Genomic DNA, 20463 nt, shown 5'->3' with positions numbered 1-20463 from the left:
TACCAGCCACAATGTGCCAGACCACAAGAGTAATGTGCAATTACTCGTCGGACGTGCTCTCTACATCACACATTGCAGGATGGTATTTTTCATACAGAGTTGGGAAACATAAATTAAAATTTCATGCAAATACACGTAGTTTTTGCATTATATTATCTTTCGAATGTCATATAAATTAAAGAATATGACCAATGATGAAAAAAGTAGAGTAATACTTAAGTTTGAGCGGGAGTTGCGCCGTCACCTCATAAGTTCGTCTTACGAAGCTCGTATGCTAATTACTTGATCACCATGAACTCTAACGTCCGATGCCTACACACAGATGCATAAGCCACATAATACACGAGTAAAACTTCTAGTGCGATTTTTTCGGAACTGCCAGAGTAGTGCACCTCACTGCTTGAACATTATGTTGTTTTAATGGTCTAATAAAGGTGTACAAAGTTTGAAGGAAATCTATAAGTCCAGCGTCGTGGCTCCCCTTGTGAGTTGCTGGGACGACGAAAAGACTGATACATATTATAGCATTCAGACAAAGCCTTCATCAGCAAAGAAAACACAGACACATTCACACCAGTACCCACACCTCCTCCACACATGACCGCTACACCAGGCAGCTCCGATGGGAATGAGCTGTCACATGAATAACAATCTGGAGTGTTGTGGCGAAGGTGGAGCGATAGTGGGTACGTATGGAGAGCGGGGTAGGGAGGAAGCAAAAACGCTGCTTGGCAAGGAGTGCAGGGACTAGAGACTGCCACGTGTAGAATCAGGACGTGGGAGAAAAAATGTGCAACAGAAGGTGATAGGAGGATGGGGCAGAAACTGTTGGGTGAAGTGTGCGGGGACCCCCAGTTACAGAAGGTTGAGGGCAGGATAATTTTGGGAGTGAGAATGTGTTGTAAGGATAATTCCCATCTGCCCAGTTCAGACAAGCTGGTGATGGAGGGGAGGATCCAGATGAGCCGGATTGTGAAGCAGCCATTGAAGTTTTTATTTCCCACTCGCCACCTCCCGTTTCTGTGCCCTGAAGCATCTACTTCCTACATGCCCCCACAGACAGCGCTCTTCTCTACTCCCACCTGTACCCTGCTATCCCTTCCCCTTCCCCACGGAACTCCAGATTGCTGTTTATGTGACAGTTACAGTCCGGTCGTAGCTGTCGGTGATAGCGGTCATGTATACATAAGTAGTGCTTGCTTGTGTGAGTGTGTGTGTGTGTCTTTTTTCTTTGCTTCTGAAGGCTTAGGCTGAAAGTTATAATGTGTAACAGCCTTTCGTTGTGCCTGCCTACAAGTCAGTCGTTCATCTTTACAGTGAACAGCAATCTGTCCTTTTCCTAATATTGTTAGCCGGCCGCGGTGACCGAGCGGTTCTAGGCGCTTCAGTCCGCAACCGCGCGACTGCTACGGTCGCAGGTTCGAATCTTGTCTCGGGCATGGATGTGTGTGATGTCCTTAGGTTAGTTAGGTTCAAGTAGTTCTACGTTCTAGGGGACTGATGACCTCAGATGTTAAGTCCCACAGTGCTCAGTGCCATTTGAACCATTTGAACCTAATATTGTTAATATTCCAACCTGGTGTTTCCATTGTTCAAAATTACTTGAGGATCGATAGCTCTGACAGAAGTAGTAGGGGAGACATGGAGGGGAAGGGGTGGGGCGGAATCCCAAGGACCACTTTCCGCCAATCCCATGATACCTGTAACTGTAACAAATCCTCCAAGTTGCCAAACCTTCACTGCACCATCACAGTACTCCCCATCCCTCCCTGTGCTTCAGTTTAAGGCAGCCTGTGATGTTTGTTTTTTTATACTGTTGCAGGAGCTATTATTTTATTTTCTGTTACTGTTGTTGTATTCTGGTACAGAATAAAGTCAGTTAGTTATGAATGGAAAAGGTCTAAGTCATTATCTTGATCAGCGGATTGTTATACAAGATCAGTCCAGATAAATGGTTTGCGCACTACATGCTTACTTTGAGCCTGAAAAACTGAATAGTGGCCCACTGCTCTCCTTTAATAATGTAATCGATAGAAACACTACAGCTCTGAACATAAACAAAAACGTTATTATGAAGATCGGCAAGAGAATGCTCGAGAGATTAAAGTAAGCTGGAAAAACAGAAACTTGAAACTCTTGAGGAAAAAACGTTCTGTGGATGCATGAATTACCTCTACAGATTAATTTACTGAGAATGCGGTTCATCGTCGTATTTATGATTATTATGACAGAAAGGAAAATCCAACACAGCTATTGGTCACCCTTAAGGACTCAGCTCTTTTTCAAGGCGGTCACAAACAGTTTTTTTTTTCTTTTTTAATTTCCTTACAAAACAACAGTGACACGTATAATTACGCTTCAAGCATCTGTCACAACGATGACAGTAATGTCAGTGGAGTTTCCCCGGATTCACCTGCATGTTTGATTTGCGCACTTTTCAATGGTAAGCAGCTACAAAAGAAAATATTTCCGTAAGTTCTGTCATTTTAATAACAAGGCATCAACAGCGATCAACTGCAAACGAAGTTCGCCTCAGAAATTCAATCTGCATTAGCCAAAGAAGTATTATTGTCTGCAACATAACTGCTGCAATACTGAAGTAAGTAGGTAAGTCAGAAAAATTAATAACAGATTAATGATAAACCTAGAAATCAATTTCTCGTAACAAAACCACATGGGTGAGCACTTGCAAGGGAAACTCCCCATCACGCCCCTCCACATTTAGTGGTAAGATGACCCAGTGGATATCTCGTCAAAACCTGAACACAGATTAAGCATGAAAACAGGAGGGAGGTGTACAGAACGGTGAAAAAAAGAAGAAAAATAGAAACAGTGAACGGCCCAAGGTCGAGATGTGCAACATCGAGCGAACTGCAAAAACCACGGAGTGGTGGTTGTGTGATCACGGTGTTGGACTGCGAAGGGGGAGACCCATAGTGAACTATCGGTTTGGTCACTGACGTGTCCGTTCGCCGTATTCAAATTTGTGTCTGGGTTGTGATGTAACGTCCATTTGCAACAGCGAGGTGTAAGAAAGGAACCTCCAGACGTACGTGCCTACTATTAGTTCTACACAAGAACCAAATATTGCGACTCTTGGTTCCGTTTTGGGAGTTGTAACTCTTGATTACTTTTGTTGTAACATAGGTCACACTCAATTATTTGTTGTTTTCATTTCTGTGAGAGGTCTACGCGGTATCCAACCTGTTGTCATTAGTCATCACATTTACTTGCGGTGGTAATAGATTCTTACCAATTACTCATATTCTATAACCAATGAAAATATGGAATGTCGTGTGACTAGGGCCTCCCAGCCGGGAATCGAACCCCGGCCCTTAGGATTGAGATTCAGTCACGCTGACCATTCACCTAACGGGGACAGACTTTCTATGACCAATGTATAGAACGACAATTGCCAAGGCTGGAGAAGAAGAACAAACACGTCAATAACCGGACGAGAAGTTCAAATTTTCTGGAAAAAAAATGGGGCTGGATGGAGATTTGAACACGGATTCCCCGCTCCAGAGTCGAACACCGTGACCACACAACCACAACATCGTTCTTCTGGCAGTTAGCTCGATGTTTCACGTCTTCAGCTTTGACCGTTCACTGTTTCTATTTTTCTTCTTTTGTCACAGTTCAGAATACCTCCTTCCTGTTCTCATGCTTTATGTGTGTTTTTGACGCGTTATCCAGAGGGCCATTTTACCACTAAATCTGACAGGGGTGCGATGGGGAGTTTCCCTTGTTAGTGGCCTTCTTGACGCGCGACCAGTCCAGTTGTGTGTCACATTTAACTGAAATTATCTCGTGTCAGAAAACTCTGCGAGATTTTCGGTTTGGAGTAGATGAAATTTTGATGTATTCTTAAAATTTCAGTGGCTTAATGTGTCCACCTAACTTGAATAACAAAAAGGTTTTCCACATATCTAAAATTCAGTTACGTCGTCACAAAATGCATTCTCGTAAACTTTCTGTATAATATCTCAAAAATGTATTTCTGCAAATAAAACTAAAGTGAAAAAATATTGCAGCTCTCCCTGGCCACATTGATGCAAGCTCTAAATTTATAACGCGAACAATTCGTCTGTATGAGCGAGTTGAACGAGATGTAAGATTACTCACGTGTTCCGTGCCGGACGTGGCAACTTTGCCCCGCACCTCCATGTGTTCATGTCGAACAGTCAATCCTAAAGTAATTTGGAACGAACTATACAGGGTGGTCCAAAAGTCCGGAAACACCCTGATAAAATCCAAATGGAGTAGCAAACAAGGAAACAGAGTACCTACACACGAGGAACGGGAAGGGGGAAACTTTATAGGCTATGCCACCAACATGGCGTCCATCTTGAAAGCCGCCATCTTGGATTCAACTCCAAAATTTCAAATGGGAATGTGGTCATGTGACATATCAAACAGATAGAGAATTACACCAGAAAAACAATGCCGTTGTTAATTTAAACATGGCTTTATTCATTCTCGGGTTATAGCCAGTTACTTGCGGCAGCAGTTGGACACTCGGCAGCGTGAGTACTACGTACTGAGAAGTCATAAAATGGAGTCTGGAACGGTTCAAAGTGACTATCCCATGCCTGATATGTTACATGTGTTTAGCTGTTAGGTCTCATTTACTCTTGCTAACGTTTTAGTTATTGTTTCCTTATTTACAGGTTACAAAATGTCCTTAACACACGAAGAACGCATTGAAATCATCTTGATATCAGGAGAAACAAGCACACGGGTCATTGCTGAGGATTTAAACAGTCGTCACCCAACCAGACAGCCCATCATTCACAGCGCAGTTGCCAAGCTTTTGGCCAAATTCTGTCGCAGATAAACCTAAGGCTCGAAGACCAAAATCCACCACCGATGAAGCAACAACAGTAAGCGTGTTGGCATCATTTAGCAAGAGTCCGCAACGGAGTACTCGTCGCCTGTCACAAGAATGTGGGGTTAGCCGTACCTCCATACTGCGAATTTTATCGCAGCACAAATGGCACCCATACAAAATTCAGGTGCTCCAACACCTGAACGAGGATGACCCAGACCGTCGGGTACAGTTCGCAGAATGGGTGACACAGCAGCTGCAGATACACTCACGTTTCTCCTATCAGGTGCTGTTTAGTGATGAAGCAAATTTCTTTACCAATGGTAAAGTGAACAAGCAGAATCACAGATACTGGTTCGACACAAATCCGCACTAGATTGAAGCTTCCAAAACGGTCGACTCACAAAAAGTGATGGTCTAGTGTGGTGTGCGGGGTACCAAAGTCGTTGGAACTTTTCTTATTGATGGTACGTTTACAGCCAACGGTTATCTGAGGTTATTCTATGAAAAAGTGTTTCCCTCGTTGTTAACGGAGGACGGGACATTTCCGGAATTCTTCCAGCATGATGGAGCCCCACCACGTTATGGGCAGAATGTGTGAGCATACCTGGATGTGCAGTTCCCTCAAACGTGGATTGGTCATAGGGGTGCTGTTGAGTGGCCACCACGTTCACCAAATTTGACTCCTGTGGATTTTTATCTTTGGGGTCATGTCGAAGCACTGGTTTATTCTGTGAAATTGCGGGATTTGCAGCATCTAAAGCAGTACATTGTTGATGCATGTGGTCAAATTCAGTCAGATGTTTTGGTCGAAGTTCATCAGGACTGGCTTCAGAGGATAGCATTAATAATCCAACATAATGGACAGCACATCGAGCCATTCCTATTGTGACTGTTGGTGGTCTCTCGGGACTGTGTAACATCGGCGTAATGCCTCTTCGGCACACAACACACATGCTTCCGAGCGTCCCAAGGCTGCCACATGTAACTGGCTATAACCCGAAAATGAATAAAGCTATGTTTAAAATAACAACGGCATTGTTTTTCTGGTGGAATTCTCTATCTGTTTGATATGTCACATGACCACATTCCCATTTGAAATTTTGGAGTTAAATCCCAGATGGTGGCATTCAAGATGGCCGCCATGTTGGTGGCATAGCCTATAAAGTTTCCCCCTTCCCCTTCCTCGTGTGTAGGGACTCTGTTTCCTTGTTTGCTACTCCATTTGAATTTTATGAGGGTGTTTCCGGACTTTTGGTCCACCCTGCACAGGGGGTTTCCGTAAGAGCGTGCAAAAATGTAACAGGACTTAGAGAATACTTCACTGAACAATTTGAGGTACGGAACCTGGGGTCGAGAAGCTAGGTTAAGGAGATACGGAAATAAACTTGTCTACTGCTTTGTCTAGGATTACTGTCTTCCAGCTTATTTGCAACTAATATGCGGACACATTTACAGGTGTTTTCCTGTTTATTGACATGTATATTCTTTATTTCCTGCAAGGAAATGAGAAGGACGAGCCTGATTACTAGAATGTATTTCCTGGTCACCGGATTGGAAGGAAAGGTCCTGTTCCATAGCCTGCGACGTCACCTGACCTGAAACCCCGTGATTATTTCCAACGGTGATATCAAAAGTCACTTTCGTATGAGACCCCAGTGGATGCAGAGAGGGAATTAGTTGCCAGAATTGTAGCTACCTGTGTTGTGATTTGAAACATGTCAGGGATATTTATCAGAGTGTGCCAGAACTTCTTCACCGATGTTATGCATGCATTGAGGTTGTTGGCCGTCAGTTTCAGCACATGTTGTAAGATACAGTACAAATGGTATGTTCATTGTGTCAATGATGGTATTTGCAGTTTGTTGTAACAAATGTAAATAAAAAAGTACATGGTACTGTGAGTTTGTTCCTGTTATCTCCTTAAGCTGGCTTCTCTGACCCCCGGTTCCTTACCTCAAATTGCTCAGTGGAGTACCGTCTGTCTCCTGTTAAATTTTTACACGCTCTTACGCAAACATCAGTAGAGATCAGAATCGGAACCGGTATGAGGCCAGTGTTGAGGGTTACATACGTCAGAAATCAAGGCGCCGCTATTGACGGCAGTGCTATACTGGCTCCCATCCTTCATGCTTTAGTTTCGCGAGTAGGCCGAGTCTGAGAACGGTGGCACTTCGGTACGTCCTACACGTCGACTTGTTCCCTCTTGTTAAGGGGGTAGTCTTGTTCGAACGCGTGACAAATAGGAGTTTTTTTCGTGACTTTTTTCAAGTAAAATAAAAAGTAATGCTAAATTGATGATATACTTTTTTCCTTACATCTTTGTCTTAAGAAATCACTTTTGTGTCCACATCGGATCCTCTCGTGACCACTGCCTCAGGTGGAAGGACCTCTTGCTACCGGAACATTGGTCGCTTGCAGGAATTCCAAAAGTCCTCATATTGTATCTGTATCAAAATAATTTTATATGTGGCATTGTCAATATATTTTCTATCAACGTACATAGGATAATTGAAAAAAATTAATTTTAACATATTAGTGACAGGGTGATTAAAATTTCATTTTCTTCACTCAAAAAATAGAGACAAAAGTGTGGAACGAAAATAGACCATCGAAGATACAGCAAAATGGCTATGTATACTGACAGATAATTTAATTGTGTATATCAGCATCAAATTCTGATCAAAATCGTATATACCTTAGACAAGTTATGTTTCCCACCAATTTGAAAAATATTGTTTCTATAAAAAGTTTAAATAAAATGTTTAAAGTTTTGGGTCACATTTTTTGTAGTGAAGTTAAACATACCTCCAGCCAGCGTTCCCTGGACCATACAGAAATCCTTCCAGATCCAGAACAAGGTCCCCCTCCATCATCTTCGTGGCCATGATGGTCCCGCGGGCTTCTGTCAACTGCTGCTGTGCCCGCTCGATGCCCTTTTCGTATGCTGTAGCGCAGAAATTGTAACAGGCTGATCCTGTCCCAAGTCCAAGCACTTCCACAATATCCATAATGCTTGTTAGGCTGTCGTTGAAATTACATGCTGCCACATTGGCCGCGACCTCGAGTATTGTTTTTCCCCGATGTGAATAGTTTTCGCAGGCACTTTTCACAAATCTGCATGTAACTCGATAACGGAGTTCCTGGCGAGCTTTGAATGAACGCTACAAGAAAGTAGACATCCCAGAGAACATTTTTAGTCACAAAATCGAGTTTTTGATATTTTAATAGAGTATTATCCGTTTAAACTGTGCAGGTGAGTAAGGATAAAACGTAGCACAAAAACCGAGTGCACGACCTTGTTGTTGTAGTGTAGGACGAAAAGGACCGACTCTCGGTATCAGATGGCCTCCACCGCAATTGCATTTTGTGAGACTGTGGAGGGTGTAAGGCGAAAGTTAAGTTATGCAGTGTATACAACGCAAATTTGCTCATAAGAGGAAGCGCGATTCCTGGACAAATTTCTAAGGAACAGTTCACAATTTATGGCACTCTGCTGGTAAGAAATCAAACGAAAGCAACTACTCGCTAACGAGTCACCAGACACCAGCAGTCCCTTGTGGCAAAACACTCAGAAAACATCCTTGAACAACTTCCCACATTTTGTTGGCAGCGTTCGACAGAAATATATAAACACAGCGAAAATCCATGCTTGAACATAAATGCAAATACTAACAAAGCTCGCAGGTTGTATTTGACCGAGAACGGCAACTGTGCAATGACCTCAATACGTTGCAGTTGTCAGTCGTGATCAGAACAATGTTCCGTGTGCGTTACGTCGCAGCCAAGTGTTTTGTTTTGTTTTGTTTTAGGGCGAAAAAACAATTAGGGTGATACGCGCCCATGTTAAAGCTGTAGAACACAAGACAAAGAGAGTTGTTAAAAACAACTACTCGTCAATTCCAATCGACGGAAGAGAAGACAGCTAAAAACAGGGACGTAGAGAAAGATCTATAAAATACGCCATAGAGAAACGGAGGTCGAGAACTAAAAATTAAATTGCCTTCGTCGTATTGCTACGGCCGATAAAAAGTAAACGCGGCAGACAGCCCGCGAATCGTTCACTAAAACAGCCAATAACTCAGACGGCAAACACAAATGGGAAGGTAAGCGGTTAAAAAGAAAAAAGGGCATTCCGTCATGAAATCGTGGACAGTTAAAAGTTGTCGCAATGTGCACAAAGTGGTGGGAGCACTTAACAAATGGCGATGGCTAAAAAGACAGTGTCCAATATGCAACCCAGTTAAAATTATCTCTTCGCGGAGAGAGGGCCAAGAGGAGCTGTCCAAGTTGCGGAGGGAGGCTTAATAACCTGAAGCTTGTTCCCATGAAGGGAGCACCAGTGGTAATGCCAAAGTGACACCACCTGCTGATAGACGGCAACACAGAGATCATCGGAGGGAATGTAAGAAATAGCGGGCTGAGGCACGAGGACTGCAGCCTCGACAGCTGCGTCAACGGCCTCGTTTCCTGTCAGGCCGACGTTAACAGGAACCCACATAAACAACAGAGTGGCTCCATCAAGAGTGAGCAAGTAACAGCTTTCCTGGACCCGTTGCACCAAGCGGTGCACGGTGTGCAGCCTACATAGGCTTTGAAGGGCGCTGAGAGAGTCTGAGCAGATGACGCAATTAAAAAACCTATTTCGCCCGATGTACTGTGTGGCCCGACACAGGGCGAAGAGCTCTGCTCTAAATACTGAGCTTTCAGAAGCCGATTTCGAAAAAAAACGGGTGCCAATGACGAAGGCACACCCGACCCAAGGTCAGTCCGTGTACACAGAGATACTATCGCGAAATTCCATGCGAAGGTCGTGGAACTGCAGGCGATACAGCGAGGATAGAGTTGTGTTGTTAGGAAGCGAATGAAGGCCAAGGCGAATATGGGCCGCCGCACGTAGCCAGGATGGTGAAGGGTTCACACCCACCCGAAAAGTTGCAGGTAACGTGAAGTTAAGCCGCCGCAGCAAGATCCGAAGGCGAACTCCAGAAGGTAACAGAGAAGAGGGACGCACCTCATGCTGGCGATAAAAGGAGTCATCGAAGAAGGAGGCATAGGACTAGTAGCCACGCATGGCAGACAAACGGCATGGGTATCCGCTGAGGAGAACGTTACGGCCGTAGGACAGCGGTAGTTTGACAGCTTCTGCATACAGACTCTCAGCCGGGCTAGTGTAAAAGGGCCAGTAACCAAACGGATGCAGCGATGGTGGACAGTATTGAGACGGCGTAAGTGGGACGGACTTGCAGATGCATAAACGAAATACCCATAGTCTAGTTTCGAACTGACAAGGGACCTGTTCAAATGAAAGAAGGTGGTTCGATCTGCACCCCAGGAAGAACCAGTGAGGACACGTAGGACACTGAGGAACCGCGCACAGTGGGCTGACAGGTAAGACAAGTGGGAGGGCCAAGAAAGTTTGCTATCGAGCATGAGCTCCAGGAATTTTGTAGTTTCGACGAACGGAAGAGCAACAGGCCCAAGATCTAAAGACGGTGGAAAAACCATTTGCGCCACAGGAAATTCATTCAAACGTTTTGTCAGTGGAAAAATGAAAGCCGTTGTTTATGCTCCATGAGTAAAGACGACCGAGACATCGCTGAAGACGCCGCTCAATGAGACAAGTCCTTGGAGAACTGCAATAGACGGCAAAATCGTCAACGAAAAGGGAGCCTGAGATGCTCGGCGGAAGACAGACCGTTATAGGGTTAATGACGATTGCAAAGAGGACGACCCTCAGGGCGGAACCCTGAGGCACGCTAAGTGAATTCGAACGTGGGAAGATTGTTGGTGCTTGTATCGTAGGTGCTACTACAACCAAGGGAGCCGAAGTGTTGCAATAGGTGCCGTGTCGAAGTTTCATACTCCATACAGGAAAAGCGGCAAAATATCACCCGCTAAGTCACAACGTGGAAGAAAGTGTGCATTGAGTGATCGTGACAGATGATCATTGAAGAATATTGTGACGAAAAATAAGAGGACGACAGCTCAAAATTCACTGCAGTAATGAATATCGCACTTGTGAATCTCTCTATGGGCGTTGGAATATAGGGCGACCTGCAATCCCAAAACCACTCATCACCGAAGCCATAAAACCTGGGCTGTGCAATGGAAGGAAGTCATTTGGTCGGATGAGTCTTGCATCACACAGTTTCCAACTTCTGGCCGAGTTTACATCCCAAGAGTGACACTTGGTGGAGGTTCAGTGATGATTTGGGCAGTCACACTGCGCTATTTCATGTGCCCCATGGCTATTCTGCAAAATCGCATTACTGCTAAGGATTATGTGATAATTTGGCTGATCAGGCCCATTCCATGGAACAATGTTTGTTCGGCAATGGTGATGATGAGTTCCAGGACGACAACGCCCGTGGTCATACAGCTCTCATCGCCTATGACAGGTTTTGTAAGCACAAGGCATCCTGGCCTCCGAAGTCATCAGATCTCTATATTATTAAGCCATTGTGGTCTACTTTGGACAGAACGGCGTGTGATCGCTACCCACCTCCATCATCGTTTCCTGAACTTGCCTCTTTTTTGCTGTAAAAATAGTGTAAGATTCACTAGAAAACCATACAGGTCCTTTATTTCTCCATTCTGAGAACAGTGGAAGCTTTTTTGAATGCGTTGGGTTTTCTACACAGTATTAGGCATGGCGGTGTGTTGCGATTTTGGTGTTTCCATACTTTTGTCAACCTCCTGTACATCTACATCTACATTTAGATTTACCTCTATAGTCTGCAAACCACTGTGAAGTGCACGGCAGAGGGTCAGTTGTTAGGGCTTCTTCTCGTTCCATTCACGTATGAAGCGTGAGAGTAATGACTGCTTAAAAGCCTCTGTGCTGCTTTTATTACTCTAATCCTCTTCGCGATCCCTATGCGGGCGAGACAAAAGAGTTTGTAGAATATTCTTAAATCCATCGTACAGTTAGTTATAGAAACTTTCTAAGTAGGTTTCCATGAGATAGATTGCGTCTACCTTCAAGCGTCTGCCAGTTCAGTTCTTTCAGAATCTCAGTGGAACTCTCCCATGACTCAAATAAACCTGTGAGCGTTCGTGCCGTCCTTCCTTTTCTTTTTCCAATATACCCTGGTACTCCTATTTGGTACGGATCCCACACACTTGAGCAATATTCTACACTATTGGCCATTAAAATTGCTACACCACGAACTTGACGTGCTACAGACGCGAAATTTAACCGACAGGAAGAAGATGCTGTGATATGCAAATGATTAGCTTTTTAGAGCATTCACATAAGATTGGCGCCGGTGGTGACACCTAAAACGTGCTGACATGAGAAAAGTTTCCAATCGATTTCTCATACACAAACAGCAGTTGACCGTCGTTGCCTGGTGAAACGTTGTTGTGATGCCTCGTGTAAGGAGGAGAAATGCGTACCATCACGTTTCCGACTTCGATAAAGGTCGGATTGTAGCCTACCGCGATTGCGGTTTATCGTATCACGACATTGCTCCTCGCGTTGGTCCAGATCCAATGACTGTTAGCAGAATATGGAATCGGTGGGTTCGGGAGGGTAATATGGAACGCCGTGCTGGATCCCAACGGCCTCGTATCACTACCAGTCGAGATGACAGCCATATTATCCGCATGGCTGTAACGGATCGTGAAGCCACGTCTCGATCCCTGAGTCAACAGATGGGGACGTTTGCAAGACAACAACCATCTGCACGAACATTTTGACGACATTTCCCGCAGCAGGGACTATCAGCTGGGAGACCATGGCTGCGATTACCCTTGACGCTGCATTACAGACAGGAGCGCCTGCGATGGTGTACGAACTTGGATGCACGAATGGCAAAACGTCATTTTTTCGGATGAATCCAGGTTCTGTTTACAGCATCCTGATGGTCGCATCCGTGTTTGGCGACATCGCGGTGAACGCAAATCGGAAGCGTGTATTCGTCATCGCCATACAGGCGCATCACCCGGCGTGATGGTATGGAATGCCATTGGTTACACGTCTCGGTCACCTCTTGTTCGAACTGACGGCACTTTGAACAGTGGACGTTACATTTCAGATGTGTTACGACCCATGGTTCTACCCTTCATTCGATCCCTGTGAAACCCTACATTTCAGCAGGATAATGCGCGACCGCATGTTGCAGGTCCTATACGGGCCTTTCTGGATACAGAAAATGTTCGGCTGCTGCCCTGGCCAGCACATTCTCCAGATCTCTCACCAATTGAAAACGTCTGGTCAATGGTGGCCGAGCAATTGGCTCGTCACAATACGCCAGTCTCTACTCTTGATGAATTGTGGTATCGTGTTGAGGCTCCATGGGCAGCTGTACCTGTACACGCCGTCCAAGCTCTGTTTGACTCAATGCCCAGGCGTATCAAGGCCGTTATTACGGCAGAGTTGGTTGTTCTGGGTACTGATTTCTCAGGATCTATGCACCCAAATTCCGTGAAAATGTAATCACATGTCAGTTCTAGTATAATATATTTGTCCAACGAATACCCGTTTATCATCTGCATTTCTTCTTGTTGTAGCAATTTTAATGGCCAATAGTGTAGGATAGGTCGGCCGAGTGATTGGAAAGCAATCTCCTTTGTAGACTGACTACTTTTCCGCAGTAATCCTCCACTGAACCGAAGTCTGCCCACTGCTTTGCCTACAACTGAATTTATATGGTCTTTCCGTTTCATATCCCTACAAATTTTTACACCAAGATATTTGTGTGAGGAGACCGATTCCATTTGTGACTTATTGACCTTATAGAGGTAAGACACTACGTTTTTCTGTTTTATGAAGCGCAAAGTTTTACATTTCCGAACTTTTAAAGCAAGTTGCCAATCTTTGCACCACATCCACATCCTATTTTGACATCTTATCGACATCGGGCTGTATATTTGTGCAGATTTTTTCAGACAATATCTCATTGTAAATAACTACATCATTTTCGAAAAGTCTGAGGTCATCATTAATATTGTCTGCAAGTTGATTAACATATAACATGAACAGCAAATGTCTCAAACCACTTGCCTGGGGCACACCTGAAGTTACTTCCACATCTGTAGGCGATACTCCATATAAGATTATATGCCGTGTCCTCCGCATCAAAAAAATCATCAGTCTATTCACAAAACTCACTTGATACCCCACATGGTCGTATTTTCGATAATAATCGTACATATGGCACAGAGACAAACGCCTTTCGGAAGTCAGGAAACAGTACATCTGTAGTTGAGTACCTTGCTCCAAGGCTTTCAAGATGTCCTTTGAGAAAAATGCGAGTTGGGTTTCACATGATCGATATTTCAGGAACCCATACTAGTTGCCACGGAGGCCACTCTGTTAGAGATATCTCATTACATTTGAGTTGAGAAGATGGTCTACGATTCTATAACATACGGATGTCAAGGATATTGGACGGCAGTTTTGTGGATTGTTTCTAATAACCCTTCTTATAAATTGGTGTGACATGTGATTTCTTCCAAATACTGGACACAGTCTGAGGGATCTTCGGTATACTTCTGTTAAAAGAGGAGCTAACATAGCCGAAAATTCGGTGCAGAATCTGCCAGGGATTCTATCAAGCCCTCGAGCTTTGCTCGGTTTTAACGATTTCAACTGTTTCTCAACGCCAATTGCACTAATACCTATTTCGCTTACCTTTGTATTGGTACGAGAATGAAACTGGTGCAGTGCTTCTGGATTTTCCTTTGTTTTCTGCGTTTGTTTTGCTACAGAAATTTCAGTTTCTGTCTCGTCCATGAGCATCTGGACACTAACTGTGGTGCCACTACAACCTTTACATATCCTTCCAATTTCTTCGGGTTTTTTGAGATATCATTCGATAATATTCTACTACAGTAGCCGTTGAGGCTTCACGTATTGCTCTCTTGACAGTCAAATTCATCGCGTATAGCATCTCTCTATCTGTACCCCTATACTTTGTTTTACAGTAGTCTCTGTTCCTGTAGGAGCTTATTTACGATTATTGTATACCATGCAGGGTCCTTCTCATCACGAACTGTTCTACTGTGTACATATCTATCCAGTGCTTTGTTAATTGTTCTTTTAAACTCAAGTCATAATTCCTCTACATGGCCCTGTCCTGAGATAAAAGTTTCAACTTACACTGATACTTCGGTGTCTCCTACAGGTACCGTTATCTGGACTGGATAGAGAGTCGCCCAATCTAAAGAAAACTTTGTGTACATCCTACACACAATCAGCTGCCTTGGTAGCAGCCTCTGATGCGTAGCGCATATCTGACCGATTTAGAGGACCTTGTAGTTCTCAGTCCTATGGCGCAAGTCTTTGCAGTTTCTGGTTCAATCCTTCCACTCGACTTAGAACCAGAGAGCTACGATCAGTTCTGGAGCAATGCTGTAGAGAGCGAGTTTCGTTGAAACTCCTTGAGAAAGGCTGGTATTTTCAACCTTCTCTGTCCGTCGCTGGAATGATCCAGATACGACTTCGGAGCCCAGACAGGCATCATTTGACCCAACGTCTGCCATAATCTGCAGTTCGTTGCTCTCTGTTCCATCAATGAGTACCGGAATCATTTCTTCAGAGAGTTGTATAATGGTCCCAGGCACACTCACTGTGTGCACCTGGTGTTCTTTTTCGCCCCTTGCTGAGATTATTCATCGTACTTGTGAACTGTCGACGAGTAATAGACATCAAACTATCGTGTTTGCCTCCACTCGATATTGGACACAACACGTTTCCTGACAGTTGAAGTGAGTCGCACCGGCTCATCTGCAGTTTCAGTTTAAGACAACACTCCGAACTTGTTCGTTATGAGGTGGTTATAACGCCCTGATTTCTCCCTGGTCCCTGTCGCATCTTTACAGGGTGCCTGGACCTACCATTGACACACCACTCACAGTCAAATGATCAAGCACTAATAAATTCTGTATTTGCTATGGAAGAGACCGTATCCACAGGATATTGTCTCTTCTACCTTTGATATTTCTGATACCAGGACATGACTCTCGGTAGCTTCCTCAACACACCGATCTGCAACAACTTCCAGTGTCTGATTGTAGTCAACGAGATTTCCAGCCGCTTACTGCCCCCATCGGAGATTTAGAGTCCTCTCTCGGGAATGGGCGTATGTGTTGTCCTTAGGGTAAGTTAGTTTAAGTTAGATTAAGTATTGTGTAAGCTTAGCGAGCGGTGACCTCAGCAGTTTGATCCCATAGGACCTTACCACAAATTTCTAAATTTTTCCAGCCGCTTACGAACAGCAACGAACACATCTCCTGCCCGAGGACACAATGGAGGGCTACATTGTGTTTGTTGCAGTATTTTATAAAACCTTAAGTGAACAACTTTAAACTAATCTTTCTGATACTCTTTCAATTTATAGGTATGATATGGTACAAGCCCGCAGCTCGTGGTCGTGCGGGTAGGGGTTTTCGCTTCCCACGACCGAGTTCCCGGGTTCGATTCCCGGGGCGGGGTCAGGGATTTTCTCTGCCTCGTGATGGCTGGATGTTGTGTGATGTCCTTAGGTTAGTTAGGTTTAAGTAGTTCTAAGTTCTAGGGCACTGATGACCATAGATGTTAAGTCCCATAGTGCTCAGAGCCATTTATGGTACAAGCATTGCCAGTTGCCTTTAAATACTGAAGCGTTAACAACCAAAACAATACATCTACACTCCTGGAAATTGAAATAAGAACACCGTGAATTCATTGTCCCAGGAAGGGGAAACTTTATTAACACATTCCTGGGGTCAGATACATCACATGATCACACTGACAGAACCACAGGCACATAGACACAGGCAACAGAGCATGCACAATGTCGGCACTAGTACAGTGTATATCCACCTTTCGCAGCAATGCAGGCTGCTATTCTCCCATGGATACGATCGTAGAGATGCTGGATGTAGTCCTGTGGAACGGCTTGCCATGCCATTTCCACCTGGCGCCTCTGTTGGACCAGCGTTCGTGCTGGACGTGCAGACCGCGTGAGACGACGCTTCATCCAGTCCCAAACATGCTCAATGGGGGACAGATCCGGAGATCTTGCTGGCCAGGGTAGTTGACTTACACCTTCTAGAGCACGTTGGGTGGCACGGGATACATGGGGACGTGCATTGTCCTGTTGGAACAGCAAGTTCCCTTGCCGGTCTAGAAATGGTAGAACGATGGGTTCAAATGGTTCAAATGGCTCTGAGCACTATGGGACTCAACTGCTGTGGTCATTAGTCCCCTAGAACTTAGAACTACTTAAACCTAACTAACCTAAGGACATCACACACATCCATGCCCGAGGCAGGATTCGAACCTGCGACCGTAGCAGTCGCACGGTTCCGGACTGCGCGCCTAGAACCGCGAGACCACCGCGGCCGGCGAACGATGGGTTCGATGACGGTTTGGATGTACCGTGCACTATTCAGTGTCCCCTCGACGATCACCAGAGGTGTACGGCCAGTGTAGAAGATCGCTCCCCACACCATGATGCCGGGTGTTGGCCCTGTGTGCCTCGGTCGTATGCAGTCCTGATTGTGGCGCTCACCCGCACGGCGCCAAACACGCATACGACCATCATTGGCACCAAGGCAGAAGCGACTCTCATCGCTGAAGACGACACGTCTCCATTCGTCCCTCCATTCACGCCTGTCGCGACACCACTGGAGGCGGGCTGCACGATGTTGGGGCGTGAGCGGAAGACGGCCTAACGGTGTGCGGGACCGTAGCCCAGCTTCATGGAGACGGTTGCGAATGGTCCTCGCCGATACCCCAGGAGCAACAGTGTCCCTAATTTGCTGAGAAGTGGCGGTGCGGTCCCCTACGGCACTGCGTAGGATCCTACGGTCTTGGCGTGCATCCGTGCGTCGCTGCGGTCCGGTCCCAGGTCGACGGGCACGTGCACCTTCCGCCGACCACTGGCGACAACATCGATGTACTGTGGAGACCTCACGCCCCATGTTGTGAGCAATTCGGCGGTACGCCCACCCGGCCTCTCGCATGCCCACTATACGCCCTCGCTCAAAGTCCGTCAGCTGCACATACGGTACACGTCCACGCTGTCGCGGCATGCTACCAGTGTTAAAGACTGCGATGGAGCTCCGTATGTCACGGCAAACTGGCTGACACTGACGGCGGCGGTACACAAATGCTGCGCAGCTAGCGCCATTCGACGGCCAACACAGCGGTTCCTGGTGTGTCCGCTGTGCCGTGCGTGTGATCATTGCTTGTACAGCCCTCTCGCAGTGTCCGGAGCAAGTATGGTGGGTCTGACACACTGGTGTCAATGTGTTCTTTTTTGCATTTCCAGGAGTGTATTATGACAACATAAAACGTGACAGGGCAGACACCGCTGCTAAAATCGTATTAAGCATAAGCACTCGCAAGCGTTGGAAAATTCTCAAAAGTACATTTTTTTCACATGAAGATACAAATAAATTATGGAACGATCATTTTTGAACGAAGACACTGTTGTCAAAAATATTACGTTTACAACTGGCGACATAGTACGAGCTTGTCGTGCATTTGCAAATGTTCGAAAGTACTCAATATATCGTGATGAACATGAGTACTGACACAATCAATGAAAGATTATGCGAAAATGACACGACCAGCAAAATATTAAAAGCTTGAATATCGAATCGGACCTTTGCGGCACACGTGATCTCAGCCAATGGAAAATCCGGTAGTCAGTTTATATCAGTAGATAAACTTGAGAGTTGTATGGATTTATTTTTACTTACAGTTGGCTGAATCTTGTGACACTATTTATTCTTGCATCCCAAGAATGAACACAGCAGTGTCAGTATACCTGAGTCAAAATTGCAAAAATTGTGTAGCACCAACAAAGCACTTCTTCGACTTGAGGCATCCAACAATATACATTAAGTTCCGATGTATACTATACATATAACAAAAGCAAAAATTCACTCAATGCTTATAACATGTGCATGTGATGCTAATATAAACTTTTCATTCTTGCATTACTTTGATCAGGACTGGGTGATGACAGTAGCAAAAACATTAACAGGACAGCTTGTGCACATTTACACGTTTCTTAAGGCGTACAATAAAGCGCGTGCAAAAGCAAACAGGAAAAGTCGCGTGTTGTTGCACGGGGCACAAATTGCAAGCGCAGAGAAAAAGCTATTATGGTGGAAAGTGCTATTAGGAAATTATCAGTTCTTGATTACTGTGCAGAAGCTGCATTATATGCTGCAGCACTGGTCAGCACGACAAGAAGAAAACGGTCAGTACGGGTGAAAAAATGGAAGATCAGACGAGAGGATAGAGGAAACTTGAAAATAACTTCTTTTAGAGGATGAATAAGAAGGTATGCGATAGCGACTGTTGGTCAACTATGCACACTGGCTGTTCCTCACACTGTGGCAAGTGGAGGAGAGGAGAGAGATGTATTACATTGTACACTGATGAGGAAAACATTATGACCACTGCCCACCGCCAGGTTATATGCTGCCTGGTGGCGCGGAGGGCACGTGATGCGGTAAGAGAAGTATGTGATCAGAGCAGAGACGAATTAGGAATCATTCTAATGACAAGAAGTGGCGCAAATGCGGAAATGCGCCAACTTAAGTGACTTTGACAGAAGCCAAAATGCTGTGGCCCGGTGCCTGGGAGAGAGCATCTCGGAAACGGTGAAGCTGGTCGGCTAATCGCGTGCTACTGTCGTGAGCATCTGTGGAAAGTGGTTGAGGAATGGTGAAAGCACGGGTAGGCGACAAGAAGTTGAACGTCCCTACCTCATCACAGAACGTACGGATAGGAGGCTTGCCCGCTCTCTAAAATGGCTTAGGCGGCGATCTGTGGCAGATTTGACGACAGAATACAATGGCACACGTATTTTGGAGCACACCTTTCAGCGCTCAGTGTTGAACACGGTGTTCCGCAGCAGAGGACCCCTACGTGTTTCCATGTTCATCCAACAACATCGTCAGTTTGGATTACTGTGGGCGCGGGATCGTCGATATTGGACCGCGGATCAATGGAATCGTGTCGCCTGGTCGGATGAACCCCTTTTATTGTCAAACCAGGTCGATGGTCGTGTCCAGATGAGCTGTTATCCAGGCAAACGGCTGCTACAAACAAGCACCCAGCACAATGACGCAGGTTGGTGGGAGCAGTATTGTAGGCTTCCATGGGATCTGCAGTAGTAGTCGAAGGCACTATGACTCTTGCGTCCTACATGAACATTATTAGGGAACCTCTGTAGCCCTTTATGCATGATGTCCTCCCCAACAGCGATGGCATCTTCCCACAGGATAACTATCTGTGTTACAAAGCCAGAATCGTGCGGCAATGATTTGAGGAGCATGATAGTGAACTCATGTTGACATCGTGGCCATCTAATTTGGCTTATGTGAATCCAATGAAACCCATCTGAGACGCTATGAGGTGCCAGCTCTGTGCCCTCAAATTAATTGTCCGTAAATATTATGGAAGGTGTATGACGTGTGAATTGGCATCTGGTGCCATAAACCTCTGGAAACCTATCAAGTACTTGTCGAATACATGGTACACAGAATCACTGCTGTATTGGGTTCTAAAGGTGGACCAACACATTTTTAAGTAGGTGATCATAATGTGTTGCCTCGTCAGTGTAGATTACATTACATTATAACATTGTGTCCATTGGCAAATCAGGTTTTAGCTTAATGTTCTG

General features: G+C 45.2%; 1 protein-coding gene across 1 annotated transcript in view; it reads left to right on the top strand.

Moving 5' to 3' along the window:
• The window catches only part of LOC126268115 (uncharacterized), an 846423-nt gene that overhangs the window by 749733 nt on the left and 76227 nt on the right, over window positions 1-20463 (top strand). The gene's annotated exons all lie outside the window — the stretch shown is intronic.

This window comes from Schistocerca gregaria, chromosome 4 (assembly GCF_023897955.1).
Source record: "Schistocerca gregaria isolate iqSchGreg1 chromosome 4, iqSchGreg1.2, whole genome shotgun sequence".
NCBI lineage: Eukaryota > Metazoa > Arthropoda > Insecta > Orthoptera > Acrididae > Schistocerca > Schistocerca gregaria.
Note: the sequence above shows the minus strand (reverse complement) of the source record. Positions and strands in the feature narration are given on the sequence as shown.